The sequence below is a fragment of the Triturus cristatus genome, chromosome 9 (genome assembly GCF_964204655.1).
Source record: "Triturus cristatus chromosome 9, aTriCri1.1, whole genome shotgun sequence".
Taxonomy (NCBI): Eukaryota; Metazoa; Chordata; class Amphibia; order Caudata; family Salamandridae; genus Triturus; species Triturus cristatus.
This window is the reverse complement of record NC_140592.1, coordinates 659,020,973-659,042,857: the sequence shown is the minus strand read 5'-3', so window position 1 is coordinate 659,042,857 and position 21,885 is coordinate 659,020,973.

The following is a 21,885-nucleotide window of genomic DNA, read 5'->3' as shown; positions in this document are numbered from 1 at the left end:
CTCGCTGAGGACCTTGGGAGAATTGACGGCCAAACGAGCGTCCCCGGCCTCGTCCGGCCCTGTTAAAAACCCCTGCATGGAATACCCGTTTGATTCCTACCTGAGCTTTGTCCAGGGTTGTGAAGGTGCCCACGTATTTCGCCACATCTTTGACGAAGCGGTCGGAGAATAGGTTGCCGTCCGCCAATGGGCCAGGCTCCGCCGCCGCCAACTCCATAAGGTTAGCGTCCATGCGCATCAGAATGGACTTTCTGCGCTCCGTGGAGATTGCGCAGTTGGCATTACCTAATAGGCAGATAGCCCGCTGGGTCCAGCCCGCCAATACATGGGAATCAATAGCGGTTCCCGATTCCTGCGCCTCCAGAGCCATCTCCAATATCTTGGCTAGGGGACCGACCACATCAAGAAGCTTGTCTTGGCACCCTTGCCATGCGCGATCTATACCCTTCTTGGGGTCCTTGGCAAACTTTTTAAGGAAAGTTAGCAGACTGGAGTCAATTTCCGGCGTTTCCGCCACCTCGTCCGTAAGATCCGGTCGGGGACATTCAGACCGCAGTCTGTTGCGCACTTCCTTGTCAAAGCTCTTGCGCAAGTTCTCATGTAGGTACGCTGCCACCTCCGGGGCAGGCAACCAATCCGAGGATCTAGGGTGAACAATATCCGAGGGGTTGAAGGTGAAAGGCGTAGGGGCCGCCTGTGGAGTCTCCACATTCTTAACCTTCCGAGATTTCTTCTTGGGAGGGGAATCATCAGGGGTGTCCGAGGAGGTGGAACCAGGTTCTGAATCAGTGTCCTGAACCCTCTCCCTCTCTGTCGCAGGGCGCGGGAGTGATGAATAGGAAGCAGAATGAGGCCAGGACTTAGGGCGTGGCACCTCTGCCGGCTCCTCAGTTGGGGTAGTGAAGCCATGATGCTTCGCGAACCTCTCCAGTTGCCTAGTAATAGGCCTCAATGCAGTCGCCAATACCTGCTGCACAGTTCCCGGAACTGCCTTCTCCAGGGCCTTGTTGACTGACTCCTGCACGGAAGCGTCCAGGGCCTCAACAATATTATCTTCGATGGCAGGTGTACCCACCTCCTCCTCATACAAGGTGTCATCCTCCTCATAGTGTACCCAATTTTCCATGGTGGAACCAAATTTGTAGACGTACTTGCTCATAAGGCAGCAGTAAGGAGGAGTAACAGGGGGGGAGCTAACCCTCAGCACCACAGCACCGGTACCTAGCTCCTCAGCAAAAGCTGTATCTCAATTATTACAGCCTACAGGGCGTAGTGGAGCCAAAAGAGCAAGAAAAGATCCAAGGAGGTGTGCTTCCTCCAGGCCCAAGTCATTTTTACAGCCAGCCAGGCGTAATAGATACTCTCTGTATGGAAATCAGCCTGGAATGGCGAAAAACGAAAGAAAAAACTACAGAAAACAGGCAGTTACGACGCGCGTAGCCCAAATCCTACCAAAATAGCCCAATTGGGCTACGCATGTGGAAACCTGAAGCAAAAACGAAAGTGACCGGCTCCCAGCGCACCGGCTTATTAGGAGAGCCTTCGCGCTATACAATAATGATATGCAATAATGATATGCACCCACCGAAGGCGGGGCGGTACCGTGCTGTTGTAAAATTGAAGCGCTTCCACGCGCTGCTGTGCAATCTACAAGGCGCGCTTGGGAAAATGCCATAAACCGGCGCGATGCCCCCACGCATCGAGCGCCATATGTATGGAACTCCGCTAAGTCTTGAAACCTCCCCGCTCCCAGCGGAGCTCCGTAGCACCCAGGGCGCGAAATCAGGCTCGTCCCGCAAAATCGGGCATTCGTGTCACAATGCAACGCGGCGTTAGAGAAGACTTTAAACCATACAACAAAGCGCCGCTGGCAGCATATAACGCATCAATCATCCAAATAAAGCATTTAATATTGTAGTAATCGAGAGCTCAACTTATCTGTCTGCGTGAGCAGCAAAGAAAGAGGACTGGTTCCGGTATTACTGGCTCTTATGGGGCTCTGCAGGAAGTGATGTGGTGCATGCATCATGGGAAATGTAGTTTGTTTTGCATAAGAAAAGTTTTCATTGGCTGCTGTGAGTAGCAATAAATAAGAAAGAGAAGCATAATACGAAGCCTCCGGTCCTGTAATAGAATCGTGGTTCTGATTGTATCCCTCCCTCACAGGATGTCATCCAAATAGCTACTAGTATGTCAGGAGTTTTAATAATACCAAAAAGGTCTATCAGCTTTAATGCTAAAACAAGTCATTAAGGTAGGATGGGAGAGCTCAGTGGCAAGTTAAAAAGTGACCTAACAAATAGATTTTCCATTCCAGCAGGCATGGAAGCATCGCCACAACTCCAGAGTTCAGCACTCTATGTAGCCCGCTGCTGTGGTCCTGCATACATTAATGAGCTGCATTACTGCTCCACTGGAAGCCGCCTTGTCAGCGGCGGTTTCTCTCTGGGGGCGGAAGTGCGTCGCCCCCCTGAATTTGTTGCCCCCTGCCTCATTGCAAATGTTAAATTATAATGTCAATATTTATTTAAATATTTAAGTTCCCTGCCACATTGTTCTTATTTTAGCCGCAGGCCGGCCGAGTGCACATTATGATTACAGGCGGATGCCTAGTCTTCCAATCATGCTTGGGGGGGCAACTTACAGACCGCACAAAGGCAGACTGGCTGTATGTCTGAAGTGTTAGTGTGCATGTCGGGTTGAACAGGGGCCTTCCTACGACCAAACCGACATGCGTACTTGAGGCCTTACCTACCAGCACAACCTAGTGAGCCGGAGATCACAGCTGCAGCGAACCGGTTTCCTAAGGAGTGGTGACTTTGTCCACTCCAGCCAGTCCTGGTGCTGCTCTTATGCTGTTTGCTGAAATGAACAGCAAAGGAGCAGTGTCTGGATTGGCTCAAGAGAGACAGGAGTAGGTGGGCCTAGTCTTGAAAAGAGTAGGTGGGCCTAGTCTTGAAAAGAGTAGGTGGGCCTAGTCTTGAAAAGACTAGGTTTAAGTAGCCCCGACTCACCAAGAACAATTTATAATTCAAGCTATCCACACCATCCAGTCCTGGTCCCAAGTGACCCACAAAGTGACCTGTAAGTGCTGCCTGTTAGGTTTGTCTGTATCTTTTAGTTTGGGTCAGATTGTCCATCTGTGGAAGGGCTTTTTCATTGGTAAGGATGCCTCGGTTTTGAATGTTTAAGTGTGGCTTACAAACTGGTGCTGGCTCTTCTGTGCTAATGAGCCATGCATAGTGATAATACATGTTGTTTGGATTTTCGAGCGTGTTTCATAATTGTTCGCAATTTTCTCTGTGCATGATTGTAATAAATACGGGAAGGAACGCCTCTGCAGCAGTTTAATGACTTTTCCGAGTACTTTCACTTTAATCTTTAAAAATGACTTGGTGCCATAAATAACTGTGAATGCACTGCTATTAGGCACGTTGTGGTTCTTTAATGAGCATTAGAATTGCTACAACTTTTGCTGTCAATTGGTTTGCATGACATATTTGTATTTGTGGAACTGATTGGTTAGCTTATTACATCTAAATCTGCACATTTTCTTCTTTTGGTTTTCCTTATCATGGGCCGGCCATTCTGAGTCAATATAACTGCACACTGAGCTGGAGTTACGGCTGCCTAGAACACTGAGTCCCAGAGCCACCTCAACATCCTGCAATTCTGGGCCAATCAATTAATCTCCCCATGCCTAAAAAAAGTAATGTGACTTTGTGTAATTGTACTTGGTGTAAAGTGCTTCGATGCCCTTGGGATGAGTTCACAGTATATTAAAAAAAAAAAAAATGTACACAGTAGAACACACTGAGCATGTATATTTAGATAAGTGATAACACTGAATCTTGCTAAAATCTAAGTGCTATTCGAAGCTAATAATGTTGAAGACATTCAAAGCTCCGTAGGTGTCAACACACGGAACCACATTTGAGGCAGGTTTTTAGGTCTCGGCTAGGCAGCGCATGCGCTGTCTCGTCGAGAGATGCTGTATACAGTATAGTGGGGAAAGCTCCACCCACTTTCCGCCTATCATTTTGATTGGCTGCAATTCTAAATGCTGCATTTTGATTGGTTTTCGGGAACTTAATCCCGCCTCCTGACGGCCATGTCGTCATTTTCCTCCTTCCGAGGCCATCAGCCCCTTTACTTCCAAAACAGTTTTGTTCCCCTGCCTCTCCCCGTTCCCTCCCGTAGTCCATAACTTCTTGGACCATCACCACTCAGACCACCCCCTCCCGTCCATGCCTTCTTTCACGCACGCACTTCTGTTGAAAATGCAATAGGTCTTGCGTAAATATGAGTCCTATTGCATTTTCAATGCTTGTTTTTAAATTAGTCCTATCGTGGGGCCGCACTGAGGAGGAGTAGAGAGCTGACACATGTAGAATGCCTGTGCAGAAGCGTGCGCAGTCAGACGTTGGCTCATTGGCCCAGCCGCTCTCCAGTAATCCCACGCTCTCTTGCCCATTGGCCCGGTCTCCCTCCACGCCGCTGTAGCGCCCGGGCCTCACGCCTCCTTTGCATCACCTGCCGGCCGCCGCAGGGCCGGGCCATGACCATGGAGCAGAGTGTGCTGCAGCAGACCTTGCAGAAGGTGAGTCTCGCCTGCACCGGAGATCAAGCAGCTGGCACGATCCCCGGCCTGTGCCCTCCCCCGAAGCCATTATCCCTAAAGCAGTATGTCCTATTATGTTAAAAAAATTAACTTCTGGAGCGCTCAAATGCCCGGGCCCCCCGGGGGAGTCTTCGCACTGGAGTAAATTTTTTTAATTTTCATTATGAATAAAACAACTACTTGCGACGCCAGAACTGATTGGGAGACACCAATGGAATCCACCAGCAGCTCAGCGGGAGATCCGGCACCCATCCTTGCTGCAGACTCCCAGCAGCTGACAGCACCAACCCCAACAGGATCCCAAAAGACACCTGCGCTCTGATCCCAGCCATAGATGCCCGGCGCGCAGCAGCTCCTCATTCCGCCCTGTAACCCTCTACAAGCAGCAGCACCACAGCACAGCACGAGACCCCCTAAACACGTACCAGTAACTCACACTAATAGGTGACAATAGTCCCAAGACCGGGACTGCCAGAAATTATTTGCATCCCTCCTTAGTCTGAAACCTGTAGCAGAAACCAGCATCACCTGTACCTCGCCCTAGCAGAAGACCCCATTACAGGTGCCAGTCCACACCCAAGAGGCAGCCTCACCAGCAGCTACCAGTACCCTCTGCATCTCACAGAAGCATCTCACGCAGAGGTACAGCCAACCACCCAGCAGATTCATACCTCGGGGCACCCACTCCCTCATTAGGAAAACAACACCCAAATGTCCCAGAGGGTGCTCTGTACTAACGGTACTATCCCAGAAATAGCACGCCTGACGAGTACACCCCTAACTCGGTCAGGTACGTCTCTCACCCCGGTACAGGAGTAGCCCAGCGGGAGTACCTAACTAACTCTACAGGAGCAGCCAAAGAGGAATACCTAGCTACTCCTGAAGGTGCAAACCGACAGGAGTACCTCACTACCCTTGCAGGAGCAGCCCAGCGGGAGTACTTTGATAACTTTACAGGAGCAGCCCAAGAGGAATAGCTAGCTATCTGTACAGGTACAACCCAGCAGGAGTTCCTCGCAACCCTTCAGAGGCGGTCCAGTTTCACTAGGCTTAGTAGGTGAAGGGTTGGCAGGAAGTCAGTGGGGGATTCAGTGAGTGGGTCGGGTGGCAGTAAAGAGTAGATCATTCAAGTAGTGACCAGTGAGAAGATGGTTACGTAGCAGATGGAGAGTCGTAGAATATTAGTGTTAGAAGTAGGTTTTTAGAAGTATATTTGGAACTGTTAGTAAGTGGGCAACCGTAGGGTGTAGGACGTCACTGAGGGGGGATCCAGGACATATTCAGGATGATCTGCAGAATGGCAAGTTATAAGTGCGTTGATCAGGGAATGCGTGGGTTGATAATGCATAGTCCCGCTTATTGAAGTAGAGCACAGTGTGAATTGGGTCGCAGTGCATGTGCCACTTCGGGTTCGATTACAATACTGAGAGTCTTCACAGATCCCAATGCCTGTTTAACTTTTACATTGTATATGTCCTTTGGAGTACTTCAAAGACTAACCAATCGATTGCAACCCATTTTCCTTTAAAAGTGGCGACCTGGCTTCCCATATAAGTAATAATGTATGAAACCTCTGACCGATCACAAGAGTCTTTTGCGCCTCGCAGTGGTGCATAAACTGTGAGGCTATGGCATCAAAGTAAAGCACAGGAACAGCAATCAGCGGTTGCCTACCGAAAAAGTGAGATCTGTGGGGACCCCCGACAAAGTAAGTACAAACATGGCTCAGATGCACGAGAAATTATTAATATACGAGACATACATTATTATATATACATCTGTCACACTTGTGCCGTTTCTAGGCTTTAATATTAAGAAGTGGTAATCCTAACAAATGTATGGTCCTTAATAAACTGATCTTCATTAAGATGACAGACTGAGTTGGCCTTACCAGGATTCGCACCCTTGGCATGTAGGCTATTCCCTATTTCAACAGTGAGCGTTCAAGATCCTGCTAGCTGAGTAACTATACTACCCAGAGACTGCTGTAAATGTACTAATTATAAGGTAATTGTGACATCTTAATGGTCCTGTCATATGAAATGCTCCGTGACTGTTGTGTAATACCTTTGTTGCAGATAAAATGGAGCTAAGATTAATTTATTAAGGGCTTTCTTGTCAGTCTTTGAAGACCACCAGCTCCTCAGTCCTGCATAGCAGCTGCAAAGAAGGCCCCTTTCTTCTGTTGGGCATGCCGGCCTGAGGAGATGGTGGGCTTCAGTGATTGCCTTTTGCTTGATACTGTATGTACAGCACTCGGTTGCTACTTAAGCTAGTAATTTTTAAATAACATATTTCTGCATCTTCACCCTCGAGCCTTCTCCTTAGTCTGATTTCACAAACTTTAGTTTGTCGTTTCTAAAATGAAATTGAACCCTGAATCTTGGCACTCCAAAAGTGAACGGTTGATGGTGACTAAACCTTGTTTTTTTCTATCTTATTATTGCTTTCCTGATACTGTGTTTTTTCTCGTCCCAATGCTGTTACTACTATCCTGCTAATTCTGCTGTTAGCGTGTCCTGCTAATTTCATTGTCACTGCTATCCTGCTAACTCTGCTGTCACTGATGTTCTGCTCTCACTTCTCTCCTACTGTTACCAATGCTGTCCTCCTCCTACTGCAGTCAGTATTTTACTAAGACTGCTCACACTATTGTCCCACTGCCATTGCTATAGTTACACTCCTATTATTGCTTTCCTGCTACTGTTTGTGTTCCTCACACTGCTGTTACTACTAATCTGCTAATTTTGCTGTTAGTGTGTCCTGCTAATTTAATTGTCACTGAAGTCCTGCTAACTCAGCTGTCACTGATGTCCTGCTCTCACTGCTCACATTACTGGCATACTAAATCTGTTGTCACTGCTGTACTGCTCACTCTTTATCCTACTAACTCTAATGTAGCAGTTATCCTGCTTATATTGTTATTACTGCTGTCTTGGTAACTATGCTGTGACTGCTATTTGTTACCTCTACTGTTACTGTTATATTTCTCACTTGCGTGTTACTGTCTTTCTGCAAATTGTACTGTCACAGCTATTATTCTGCTAACTATGCTGTAACTGCTGTATTGCTTATACTGCTGTTACTGTTGTACTCCTTATACTGCGGCTTCAAGCACTTTTGCTGACTCTGCTGTTACTACAATTTTGCTAACTCTGCTGTCCTTGCTATTTTGCAAACTGCTGTCACTGCTATCCTGTTAACTCTATTGTCACTGCTATATTGTGCAGACTGCTGTTACTGCTATTCCGTTAAGTTTACTGTGTCTTTCATCCTACTAAAACTAGTCACTGCTGTCACTACTGTGCTACTTACAGTACTGTTACTGCTATCCTACTAACTATATTGTCACTGCTTACTACTAACACTGCTATCCTGCTGACTATTGTCACTACATCGTACTAATCTACTGTCACTGCTGTACTGGACAGAACGTTGTCACTGCTAGTCCTGTAGCTCTACTGTTACTTTTGTACTGCTTATATTGCTGTCACTGCTATCTTGTTAACATTACCATTAATGCTCTCGTGCTAACTGCTGTCACTGCTCTCCTAAGAACTCTACAACCACTGGTCTTTTTCTCCTGCTGACTGCACTAATGATACTTTACCTGCTGTTTCTATTGTACCTATACTGCCATCACTGCTCTCCTGCTGATACTGTCTTTCTTCTCCTCTTACTGTTGTTTTTGCTATCCTGCTAATTGTTAACACTCCTGTTACTGCTCTACTGATAACTGCTGATACTCCCGTCAGTGCTATTCTGTAACCTCTGCTGTCACTTTTATCATGCGCAATCTATCACTGCTATCCTCCTAGCTCTGCAGTCACTGCTGTGATTACTCTGTTGCTTCTCATACTACTGACACCAATGTTATGCTATTGCTCTTACTACTTTTTTACAAATTATACTGTTACTACTAATGTACTAATGCTGCTGTCAAAAAGCTACTCATGCTCCCATTACTGCTCTCCTACTGCTATTCTGTTCTTCTTCTTTACTACTGTTACTGCTATCCTGTTAACTGCTAATACTGCTGTGAGTGCCTGCTGCTGTCTTTGCTATTCCTGGCACTTCTGTTACTGCTTTCCTACTTACACTTCTGTTACTGTTGTACTCCTTAGACTACTATCAGTGCAGTTTTACTAACACTACTATTAATGCTCTCTTGCTAACTTTTATCACTGCTCTCCTGGTAACTTATTAAATGCTGCTCCCCTGGTACTGCACACAGTACTCTACTAAAGCTACCAACACTGCTGTCACAAATCTACTCATGCCCCTATTACTGCTCTCCTGCTGCTATTATGTTCTTCTCCTTTACTACTGTTACTGCTAGCCTGTTAACTACTGATACCACTGTAGCTGTCTATTGCTAATGAACAAGTTACTTACGTTCCGTAACGCTTTTTCTGGTGGATACAGTATCTGCCTGTGGATTCCTCACCTTGTGAATATCCCATGCGCCAGCATTCCACTGAACTTTTTTCCCCAGCTCTCTATGCCGCCATGGACATCATAATACCTCGGCTCCGCTCGCCGACGTCACCGGAGCCATAAGAGAGCCACGTCGGCGTGATGACGTCAGTTCCACCCATTTTTTCCGTGCCTCCAAGGCGAACAGGTGGACCGACAACAGATTCAAAGTATACACAGTATACAACATTCGAACAAATATACATAGTACATATACAAAAAGGAAAGCTAAGGAACAAAAGCATTTCCTATAAGTGTACCAGATAAAACAACATGTCAAGCAAGGCATCCTATAAGGTATACAAAGGTGGACAACGGGGAGGCGGGTGGGCCAGTGAGGAATCCACAGGCAGATACTATATCCACCAGAAAAAGCGTTACCGAAGGTAAGTAACTTGTTCTTCTGATGGATACATCTGCCAGTGAATTCCTCACCTTGTGAATAGATTCCCACAGCAGTCGCACTCCTGGAGGAGGGTGTCCACCTTCCTATACCAAAAAGTCCTGCAAGATAGAGCGCGCAAAATGGCCCTCCCTCCTCATCTCAGAGTACAAGCAATAATGCTTTGCGAAAGTATGGAGGGAGGCCCAAGTCGCGGGTTTACAAATGTCTGCCACAGGAACACCCCTGGCCAAAGCAGAGGTGGAAGACTTAGCTCTAGTTGAATGAGCTCTAATACCTTCAGGAGGAACCTTACCAGCAAGGGCGTAGCAGATCTTGATGGCTAGGATGATCCATCTGGACAGAGTGCGCTTGTGCACAGCATTGCCTTTAGATTGTCCAACATAGCCCACGAAGAGCTGATCATCCAAACGAAAGTCCTTCGTTCTGTCCAAATAAAAGCTCACAGCTCTTTTTGGGTCCAATCGGTGAAGTCTTTCCTCCTCCTTGGAAGGATGAGGAGGTGGATAAAACACAGGGAGAGTAATGGACTGCCCCAGATGAAAGAGAGTAACTACCTTAGGTAGGAAAGCAGCCCTGGTCCTAAGAACCATCCTTTCAGCATGTAAGGTTAAAAACGGGGGTTTTGAACTAAGGGCTTGAAGCTCACTCACCCTCCTTGCCGAGGTTATGGCTACAAGAAAGACCGTCTTAAACTATGAAGGGGCTCAAAAGGAGACCCCATCAAAAAAGTCAGAACAAGATTAAGGTCCCACTGCGGCATTACAAAAGGAGTAGGTGGAAACCTGTTAGTAAGGCCTTTGATAAATCTTAGTACAATAGGAGATTTAAATAAAGACGGCTGATCTGGAAGACAAAGAAAAGCCGATAAATAGCCCTTGACCGTGGCCACAGCACAGCCCTGCTGAGCCAAGGAAACAGCAAACTGAAGCACATTAGAAACATGGGCTTTTAAAGGGTCAATGCATCTCTCTCCACACCATTTAACAAACTTAGATCACCTATATGAGTACATGGACTTGGTGGAGTGTCGCCTGGCCGATAAAAAAACATCCACCACATCAGGCGGGAGAGAGAAGGAACTCAGGTTGCCTCGTTCAATCTCCAGGCATGAAGGTGCAGGCTCTGGAGGTGGGGGTGAAGAACCTGCCCCTCCGATTGCGAGAGGAGGTCTGCCCTGAGAGGGAGACGGAGCGGAAGGGTGCGATGAAAGGTGAAGTAGATCTGTGTACCACACCCTTCTCGGCCAATCCGGAGCGACCAAAATAACGTGGGCCCGGTCTTGGCGAATTTTCCTCAGAACCCGAGGAATCAAGAGTATGGGAGGAAACGCGTAAAGGAGATGTGGGCTCCAACTCAACTGAAACGCGTCCCCCAACGTCCCCTGCAACGGAAACTGGAGACTGCAGAATGACGGGCAATGCGCGTTCTCGCGGGTGGCAAATAGGTCTATCCGAGGAGTCCCCCACGTCTGGAAGACGTGACGAACCACCTCCGTATGAAGCCTTCACTCGTGGTCGTCGGAGAACTGCCGACTGAGACTGTCCGCACGTACGTTCAGCACCCTGGCCAGATGATTCGCCATCAAGCAAATCCGATGATGTTGAGCCCAGGACCAGAGCCGTAACGCTTCTCTGCAGAGACGATACGACCCTACTCCTTCCTGCTTGTTGACATACCACATCGCGGTAGTGTTGTCCATCAGGAATTGAACCGACTGACCGCGAAGGGAAGGGAGAAAGGCCTTGAGCGCCAAACGTATCGCCCGCAATTCCAGAAGATTGATATGAGACAATCTTTCCTCTGGAGACCAAATACCCTTGATCTCCAGATCCCCCAGATGAGCACCCCACCCTAGGGTGGAGGCATCCGTTATCACTGTGGCCACCGATGGAGGAAGATGAAAGGGTTTTCCTTGAGACAGATTGCCCCCCACGCTCCACCAAGACAGATCCGCTGCAGCTTCTCTGGAGATCCTGATCGACTCCCTGAGATCTCCGTTGTGCTGATACCACCTCCTGCAGAGGCACCACTGGAGTGCCTTCATGTGCCAGCGTGCATGGTTGACCAACAGAATTCAGGAGGCGAACAGACCGAGCAGGCAAAGGACTGGTACAACCGCTCCATTGTGGAATATAGGGATCATCTCCTGAATGTCGAGAATTCTTTGTGGAGGAGGAAATGCCCGACACATAGTAGTGTCCATGTGAAGGGCTGCCACACCCGGCGTACCCGATGTTGGGATCTTCCCGCACTTTACCTCACAATGACTTACCGGTCAGGACGACCGCAACGAGGTGCAAAAACGTGAAGACGCTGTTTCCTTATGTAACTCTTCCCCCGTGTCCTCTGCCCGTACAGCGCCGTGACGCCCACACCGACGGAGTGAACAGAGGCGAAGCCAACCCCAGAAGTGGTTCAGCGAGGGAGGAGAAAAGGGCCAGAGAAACCAATGAGGGAGGCGAAGAAGCCGGAAAGAAGGAAGAGTGCCGAGGGAACCGAGACGAGGAAGGAGTAGTCGCAGGAGAACAGGAAGAAGAAGACGAGACGTGGTGAGAGGACAGGTGGTCCCCACCAGAGGTGGCTGAAGAGTGGCCGTAACTCAGGAGAGTTGCGGCGGAGCCAGTGAGTGGCCCGAATCAGGGAGAAAAGGGAGCGGGGAAGCGGGTGGTTTAAGGGTGTACAGGAGGGTGGTGGGTGGTTTGTAAGATAAAGAAAGGAGGATGGGGGGTTTTCTTTAATCGACGTATCGTTTTTCTGTTATTTCCCTTTGTCCTCACTATCGCACTCGGCCGGGGAGCGAGATTGGACTTTACCCCAGGAGGGTTGTATTTAATTTCATCCTCTGTACCACAGTATATGCGAGGGCGAGACGTACCTTCGCTCATAAAACCAGGGGCACCTGTAATTCACCTCCTCTCCTAATTGCCTGTTTCCCCTGTGCAAGGTATACACCCAAGATTCCTCCTCCACTACCTTCCCTCACAAAGAAACCAACCCCTCTTCACATTCCCTTCAAACCCTGATACCCCTGGACACCAACCGGGTATGGTGACGGTATTGTCTAGAAAGCGGGAAACCCAGAAACGACTGACGGCTTCCTTTTACTTTTCTCTTCTGAGCCTCCCCGGGAAGGACCATCCAGCACAAAGGCGGCCCAATTGAAAACGGAGGAGACCCGGAACCATCCCTGAAGAAAATCCTGAACAATAGCCGCGGAACCCCAAAGTCAGTACCTGGAGAGGCACCTTGCCTTAATTGTATTTAATAAAACAGTCCAACTGGCCCACTATATACAGCCTCCTCGTCTGTTTGTCCGACCCGCTTTCCCACAGTCCAGTACTGCCCCTATAAACAGGTTGCGTTGAGAGGGCACCAGGTGAGATTTGGGCACATTGATCGAAAAACCCAAGTCAAATAACAGTTGAGATGTTACATGCAGATGATGTTGCACCACCTCTGGGGACTCTGCTTTCAGAAGCCAGTCGTCCAGGTAGGGGAAAACCGGAATCCCCGACCTCCTGAGATAAGCAGCCACCACGGCCATCACCTTTGTGAAGACTCGAGGTGCGGTAGTAAGACCAAACGGGAGAACCGCAAATTGGTAGTGTTGCGACCCAACCGTAAAACAGAGAAACTTCCTGTGCGACTCCAGAATTGGGATGGGAAAATATACATTCTGCAAGTCGACCGACACCATCCAGTCTCCTTGCTGCAATACTTGAAGAACCTGTGCAAGGGTCAGCATCTTGAATTTCTCCTGCTTCAGGTAAAAATTCAAGACTCTGAGGTCCAGGATTGGACGCAATCTGCCATCCTTTTTGGGAATCAGGAAATACCGGGAGTAGCATCCCAGACCCCTTTCCTGCTCTGGAACCACCTCTATTGCACCTTTTTGTAGCAATGCGAGAACCTCCTTTTGCAGAAGAAGCAGATAGTCCTCTGAGCAAAAACCTTGGCAAGGAGGGTAAGGGGGAGGAAACTCCCGAAAGGGAAGGGCGTACCCATTCTCTACGAGGTTTAAAACTCAAAGGTCTGTCGTGACCGTTTTCCAACCTCGCAGAAAGTGGGACACCCGACCCCCCACAGGTCTCACATGATCTAGGATGGGGGATCTAGGGCTGCTTCCCTGAAGCTTCATTGGGGGCATAGGAGGCAGAAGATGAAGATGGGTGGTGCAGTTCGGGTTCCTCAATTTCCCCTTACTACCACAGACAGAGTGATTTCGCAGTCACACACACACATACACATCACACGCTGGTGGGGCCCATAACACCAACATTCATTCTAATCAATCTATCCGTACCTTTTACTCAGAAGGGGATAATCATTTGGTTCCGAACTACACTGCTTCCCTTGATGGGAAACCCGCTAACATAACTAACAAGGATCCCTCGCTTCTCTTCCCATCAAGGAGAAACAAATCTCGGTCAATGAATCATTTAGTTGGAATTAGATTAATGACTCCTTAATTCTCTGAATCAATCAATAATACATTTCAATGAAAGAACAACCCGACACATGAATTCAATTAATATTTCTTTATCTAAATCAAATGCAGGTTAAACCCTAATTAATACATTTTATCTTTTGTCATATTTACCTAATCTGGCTATTTGTCGTTTTCTAAGTCTGAATCTGGTCCTCAGTCAAATCATCAAAATTCTGTTCTATCATGCAGAGTCACCGTCCTCTCCGTCAGCATAACATCAGGATACTGGAAATGATGAAGTACGTTCTAAACGACCCTCTCTAGTCTACTATTATTTATACTAAAAATTACATTCTAAATGTTACAATCAATATTTTCAGAGCTTCTCATTGGTCAACTGAAATACATTCTAATACATCAGGAAACATTCGATGTCATTCCCACATATTAAAAGTTCCAAAACGAATGTATGGGAACGTTAGTAATCCATAGTTCAGGTTGCAACAATTTCTGTTGAAGGGTTGGCCTTTCGCCCGAAGCAGCCTTGATGGGCACAGCGATGACAGTTCATCGGCAGGTCGCAGCTGCTGAAGTTTGCGCAGGCGCGTTTCTCCTTTCCCTTCATGGATATTACTTCGTAAATGTCTGATTCACTCAGCGGCCATTTTATAGCAGGCCCAAATGGTCAACTTAAGCAAAGAAACACAAAATCGTCATTAATACATTGAAATGATTAAACAGTGTTATTTCCCTTGCTAATACCCATATGTGTGTGCATTTATCTAGCCATATGCCACGTTCAAAGCCATTAGTACTCGTTTATTTAAGCATAATTCACGACAACATCACATAAGCAACGTTTATCCTCTTAATATGCATACAGACTTAGTTTAGATATTATTTTTAGCCATGCAAAGCAATCCCACGTGTATTCTCTCGGTTAATAAGGTTGGTTAGTTTTTCATACAACACTCTGTTAATTATTATGATTAATCATTAGTCATTTTAATACAAACATACATAAATGGATTGGGTATATAAAAAGAAAACATTTTACCCGCTCCATCAATCCCCCCTTTGGTGATTTTATCACCATAAAATAAAACCCACAAAATCAATTTATTTTTCCCTTTTATGGAAATTCGAAATGTTTTCTTGCTTAATTATAATTCTGTTTCCCCTTCATCTTCTCTTTTTGTTTTGTCATACATACTCTGCTTCCATTCTTCCAATTCTATCTCTTCAAAATCCCTTTCTTATTTCTTTTCCTTCTTTTTGATAATTTCTCGTCTAATTTTCTTTTTTATTTCTTTTATGTCTGCAACACATACATCCTAATCTAAGTATTAATAATATGAAAATTACACACGTTAATGGAAATAATATTTTCCCTAATATAGTACTACCTAATTTACCTAAGAAAGTCTTAATAGCAGCCATCTTATTACTAATTTTAGTCCAGATACTTTCAACCTCCAGTTGTACTATTTCATCATGCAGTTCAGTAATATTCTTGATATAAACCTTTAGATCTTTGCTTTCATCAGGAATGTAAGTACAACAATGTTGAACTTTCAGCATTCCACAGACTCCACCCTCTTTTGCCAATAAGATATAAAGGGCAAGTCGATTTTGCATTACCATAACACGCATAGCAACCATTTCAGTGTTTACCAAAAGAAATCCTCCAGCAGTGCTTGTTTACAAGCGATCCACTATGGTTGACAATTTCCGAATATTATTTGCATTCAAAGATATTCCCACTGCTGGTATCAAGGCTCCAAAAATGTCACCTACAATTTCTAACCAAGTTTCTCTTCTACTACGCATTAAGAGGTTATGTGGTCCATTATTTTCTACTCTATCCATGTGAAAGATCTTTGGAAAGACCAGGCCAACATAACATGTGCCATACCAATGGTCGGGCAACCTGTAATAAGCCTTGTTCCCACAAATGTAGTACAATCCAGGAAAGACTGGATCCTCTCCGCCTCTAAATCCCCACCCAGATGCAATAAAATATGTATCATGACACTCACTTGTCCCTATATAATAATAATCATATTGAGATCTTTCCCTCATAATACATAATTTGCCTTTCTGTGGTGAATCTATAGCTATTGTTGGTCTAGCTTCACCTTTTGTCTCCCTTTTCCCGTCTATGTCCCAAACATTTTCTCCTACTTCATGTCCTTCTGCCTTTTTATGCATTTTCAATCTCCTTTCTTCAACCATGTCCAGAAATGTTTTCTCTTCTCTCTTCAAACTGCAAGTTAAATTGTTTCTAAAAATATGTTCTAAGGTTAGTTCTTTAGTTTCTATAAAAATCTCACCTAATAAATTAGCAGGTTTAGCAGGATTCAATTCATTATTCATGGGCAATTGTCCAAGAATGTTATCTACATTAGACAGATTATATTCTAATTTCCCTACTTGATAAAATATACTTGTTAAAACGCTACATGTTATTCCATAAGTTGCTGGGAGGTGATGATAAGTCACTCCTTCTGAAACAGAGGCAGGCAACTGCATACATACGTAGCAATCCCTTACATCCATTGTTTTTACATATTCATACAATAATTTTGAAAATACATTGCTAGAAAAATCAGTTATAGACCTATCCTTGTGTATATGTTCAATGCTTATTTTCAAAGGAACTACCTTTTGTGAACTCTTCACTACGTTAGTCATATTCTCTGTATGCCCTTTTAGGGTATCTAAAGTTACTTTGAAAGAGATCAAAAGAGCGAGTACGCTCCAAAGAAGCATTAATAACCCTGTACAACAACAACATATTTTACACCATCTTCTCATAAAGGTACATCTACTCTTGTTATCATCTATGTTAGCCATCTTGTTAAATTGACCGTGTCTTTTGACTTAGCCTCTTCTACTCCACTCCTTGTACTTTCACCTGAAAGAGCTAAGCACTCATCAGGTTATCCCAGTCCTTCAATTTCTTATTCAATCCTTTATATTTTCTACAAAGAGCTTCTTGAATTTACTCAGTTTGGCTTCACATCGTTTTTCACTTCCTTCTCATCATCCACATACAGAACTTCCTGAATTTCCTCTTCTTCTCCAATATCGGATAGGATAACTCTCAGGATTTCCGCTGTTTCTTCTTCCTCCACCACTTTCTGTAAAGTCTCCTCTGGATTTCCTTGACTATCTACCTCTTCTCCTTGTTCAGGCAGTGCCACATACGTCCATTCAGGTGACTTATACTTCTGGTTTGGTTTTCTTGATCGTTTGTTTTCTTCAGACACTTATGTCTCTCCCTCTTTTTCTTTGTGCTGACTTGTTACTTCGTTCACTTGTTCAGCTTTTGAGGGTTTAACTCGTGTCAATCTATATCTCAGTCTCTTTATTTTGTTTGGCCAAAGGTCTCCTTTAGCATTTCTTCTTGGTTTGCCTTCTTTACTGTTTCTTTCTTCGATCCAAGTTCTCTTTCTCAGAACTCGACCTTCTGGTTCACTGTCTTCAGATTCTGTCTCATTTGGCTTTTCTTTTCCACCAGCTACTTTCTCCACCTCTTGTGTTTGCCCTACTTCTGTCCCTCCTCGGGTCTCCGACACGCAATCTTTCTGCTTGCTGCTTGTCCCTTCACTTAACTCAGTGTTGGATGTCCCTACACCTCCTCGGGGGTCTTGCGCAGAAATCTGTCCCTCTCTCTCTATTTCTCTCCCTTCTTCTCCTTCAAGAATTTTGTCAGGTGGAACTTCTCTTACTCTTTCATTTGGTGTGAATGTCACTTCTGTCGAGACATTCTCTTCTTTTCTCTTCTTCTTTTTGTGCTCGCCACTGGCATTTTGCTCATCTCCAGAATCTGAACTATCTGAAATCTGCAATCTCTTCCTCAGGATTTCTTCTCTTGGAGCTGGAACTAGTCTTCGCTCCTCCCCTCCTTTCGAGATTTTCTTCTGTCTTTGAATTCTCATTGTCTGAATCAGCACTTGATTTCGAATCATCAAAATATTCTTTTCCAATGCTGTCTGCTGGATTTGGAACTCTCAAAGTGTGACTTGCATGTATCGAATTTTTCAGTCCAGCACACTTCACAGCAGTCGTTGTGGTCAGGATAACTTGCCTTGGCCTTCCCCACCTTGGAACCAAGCAATTCCTTCTTCTGTGGACTTTTATTCTCACCCAGTCACCTGGGCTCAGGTCATGGGCTGGTTTTCTTTCAAGGGTGGTGGCATCCGCTCCAACCTGGTGAAACACAGAATGGACTGGGTCAGCCAGGCATTTACAGTAATCCAAAATCATGTCATCAGTTATTGTCATCAATTTGTTGACTGGAACAAATACGTGTCTCATGGCCCGTCCCATGATAATTTCGTGGGGACTCAAACCTGTAGTTCTGACTGGAGTAGATCTGATTGTCATCAAGACTAGAGGCAAGACATCAGGCCATTTCATTCCTGTGGCTAAACACATTTTCCCTATTCTGTTTTTGATCGTACCATTCATTTGTTCAACCACACCAGAAGCCTCTGGTCGATAGGCACAATGTAGTTTTTGTTGTACACCCAATGCTTCACAAATCAATCTCATGATCTCATTGTAAAAGTGTCCTCCTCTGTCTGATTCAATGGTCACTGGGAACCCGAACCTTGGGATGAATTCCCTTAACAATAGCTTGGCCACTGTGATTCCATCATTTCTTCTTGTTGGGTATGCCTCCACCCACCTGGAGAACAGACAAACTACCACCAGAACATACCTTAACCTGTTATAAGGGGGCATTTCAATGAAATCTATTTGCATTCTGGTGAAAGGTCCTCCCTCTCGGCCTATTGTGCCTAGGCTCACCACTGTTTTCCTTCCCGGATTGTACTGCTGACATATCAGGCATCTTTGACAGAGACTCAGCTATCAACCTGAATTTTGCATTGTACCAGGTCTGCTTAAAGGCCCTTATCATGGCATCTCTCCCTAGATGTCCTTGGCCATGATACATCCGTGCAATGGTTGACATCATGCTATCAGGCATTACTGGTCTTCCATCCCGATACACCCACACATGATCTTTCTCCCTCGGTGCACAACCTGCTTTTACCCACTGTTTCATTTCTTCATCTCCTGCTTCATCCTGCAACTGCCTCACTTCTTCCCATGTTCCCACAACGTTAGTAAACATTATGGAGCAAGAAAATATTTCCTTTTCCTTTGCCCTATTGATTGAATACTGGTTTCGGGCACAGTGCTGAGCCATGTCATTGGCATATCGGTTCCCCGTAGTGATGTAATCACTACCTTGACTGTGAGCAGCACATTTTACAACCAACAGTTCTTTGGGCAACTGTATTGCTTCAAGCAATTTTCCCACCACTTCTGCATTTTTTATAGGAGTTCCACTTGAGGTCAGGAAACCTCTCTGCAGCCAAAGTTGGCCAACATCATGGCTGTCAGTTATCACAGTCACTCTCACATTCTTCCCAATTTTGCATGCCCTTGTCAATGCCACTAGTTCTGCTACTTGAGCGGATTTAATTCCTTTCAAGTGCGATGCTTCTATGACTGCTGCAACTGTGCATATAGCATATGCGGCACTCAGCAATCCTTCATCCGTTCTCAAACAAGATCCATCCACAAACAACACATAATCACTTTCTGGCAAAGGTAAATCTTTTATGTCTGGTCTGGGTTTCGTGCAAACATCAAGCACATCCAAGCAATCATGATCAACATCATCTCTTACCTCCACTCTCTCTGCATCTGGCAATAGTGTGGCTGGATTCACATTCACACATCTTTCCAAACTCACATTTGTTGCACCTAGAATGACCTTCTCATACTTAGTCAGCCGACTATGTGACATGAACTGTGTTCGGCTCCTTGTTAAAAGGATCGCCACATCATGAGGTACAAACACTCTTACTGGATATCCCATCACAATTCCTTCACTCTGCTCTAGGCTTCGGCAGGTAGCAGCTACTGCTTTCAGACATCCTGGCAAACCTACCGCCACTGGATCGAGCATTGATGAGAAATATGCAACTGGTCTCCTCAATCTTCCATGTTTCTGTATTAACACTGAGAGTGCACATCCGTTTCTCTCACTGCAGTACAACTCAAATTCTTTCTCATAGTCTGGCATTCCCAGAGCTGGGGCTTCACAAAGGCTGTCTTTTAATTGTCTGAATGCTGCCAATTCTTCTTTGTTCAATTCAAGAGGGTCTTTAACCTCACTTTTGGTCAACCTTACCAATGGTTTGGCAATCAGGGAAAAGTTATTTATCCACTGACGACAGTAGCCAACCATCCCTAGGAACATTCTCACTTCTCTTTGTGTCATTGGAGCTCTCATTCCTTTGATAATTCTGATTCTGTCTATTGTTACTTTCCTCAGGCCTTTTTCAATGTTATGTCCTAGGTATTGTACTTCCTTTTTACAGAATTGCAATTTTGTTGGAGATACTTTTAGTCCTCCATCTGCCAAATGATTCAGCAAAGCTATCGTGTCTGTTTCACAAGCTTCGCGTGTTTTCGAGGCCACCAATAGGTCATCGATATACTGGACCAAAACTGAATTTTCAGGCATTGTTAGACTTTCCAGAGATTTCTTCAGCAACTGATTGAAAATTGAGGGGCTCTCTGTGTACCCCTGTGGGATTCGGCACCATGCCAAAATACGCTCTCCAAACCGAAATGTAAAAATCGGCTGGCTGTCATAATGCAACGGAATGGAAAAGAAAGCATTACACAAATCAATTACTATGTACCATTCTGCATCATGAGGAATCTGATACAAAATCACTGATGGATTTGGAACAATGGGACAGCATGACACAACAATCTCGTTAATCTTTCTCAAATCCTGCACAATCCTGAACTTCCCATTAGGCTTCTTCAGTCCCATTATAGGTGAGTTACATGGACTGCTCATTATTTCCCTCAAAACCCCTTGTTGAATCATTTTCTCAATTAAAGGTGTCACTCCTTCAATTATTTCAGGTGTCAGTCTGTATTGTGGAATGTTTGGATAAACTAATCCTTCTTTTAGTGTAATTTTTACTGGATCTATATTTCTCATAAGGCCTACATCTTCTCCAGTAAAATCCCAGACTCCTGCTTTCACTGACTGCTTAAATTCTTTGTGTAATTCATCAGGGTTGAATACTGCATAAATTCCTGTAATTCCATTCGCTTGATTAGCTATTGTCATTTTATACAGTACATCCTCATCTGGTGTCTCAAATGCTATTCCATCTGGGGTACAGAATATAGTGCAATTCATCTTGCACAGAAGATCCCTTCCTAGCAAATTCACAGGACTGGTACCGCACACCACAAATCGGTGCATGTCTGTGAATTTCCCTATTTTATCCTTTACCGGTTCGGTAAGGTAGGTCCTAATCTGGGTGTTTGACACACCAACTACTTGGATTGTTTCATCCGAGAGAGGAAGTTTCTTTACATCTGCTGACCTGACAGTAGATCGCGTAGCTCCAGTGTCTACTAGAAAAGTAATGTTTTCATCATTAATTTTCCCATCCACAAATGGTCCTGTCTGATCTATTTCTAGAGTTGCGCCAAGCACGCACTCTTCTTCCTCCCTTCGGCACCGTCAATAATTCTCCTCTGACATAATCATCGGACCCGGGGAAAAAGAGAAAAAAAAAAAACCCCGGTATCCTAGCTCCAATTTATTAGGAGATCCCAGAAAGACAAATTCTTATTGGAGCATGATCTGGCCAAATCAGTCTTGGAAGTTTCATACAATTATGTCAGCCAAGCTGTGTGTGATGGGGCTTTAGCTTCTACCCAAACTTTGCATATTTGTCGTCTTGCGAGAATAATGGAGTAAAAAAGAAAAGACTTTGCCTGTCCATTTATGTTTTCCTCCAATCCAAAAATTATTAACGGGAGAGTAACTTTCAGTGATATACTTAAAATAGATTCCAGAGTAGCTGTTACTTCTTCCCAAAATAACCTAATAACCGG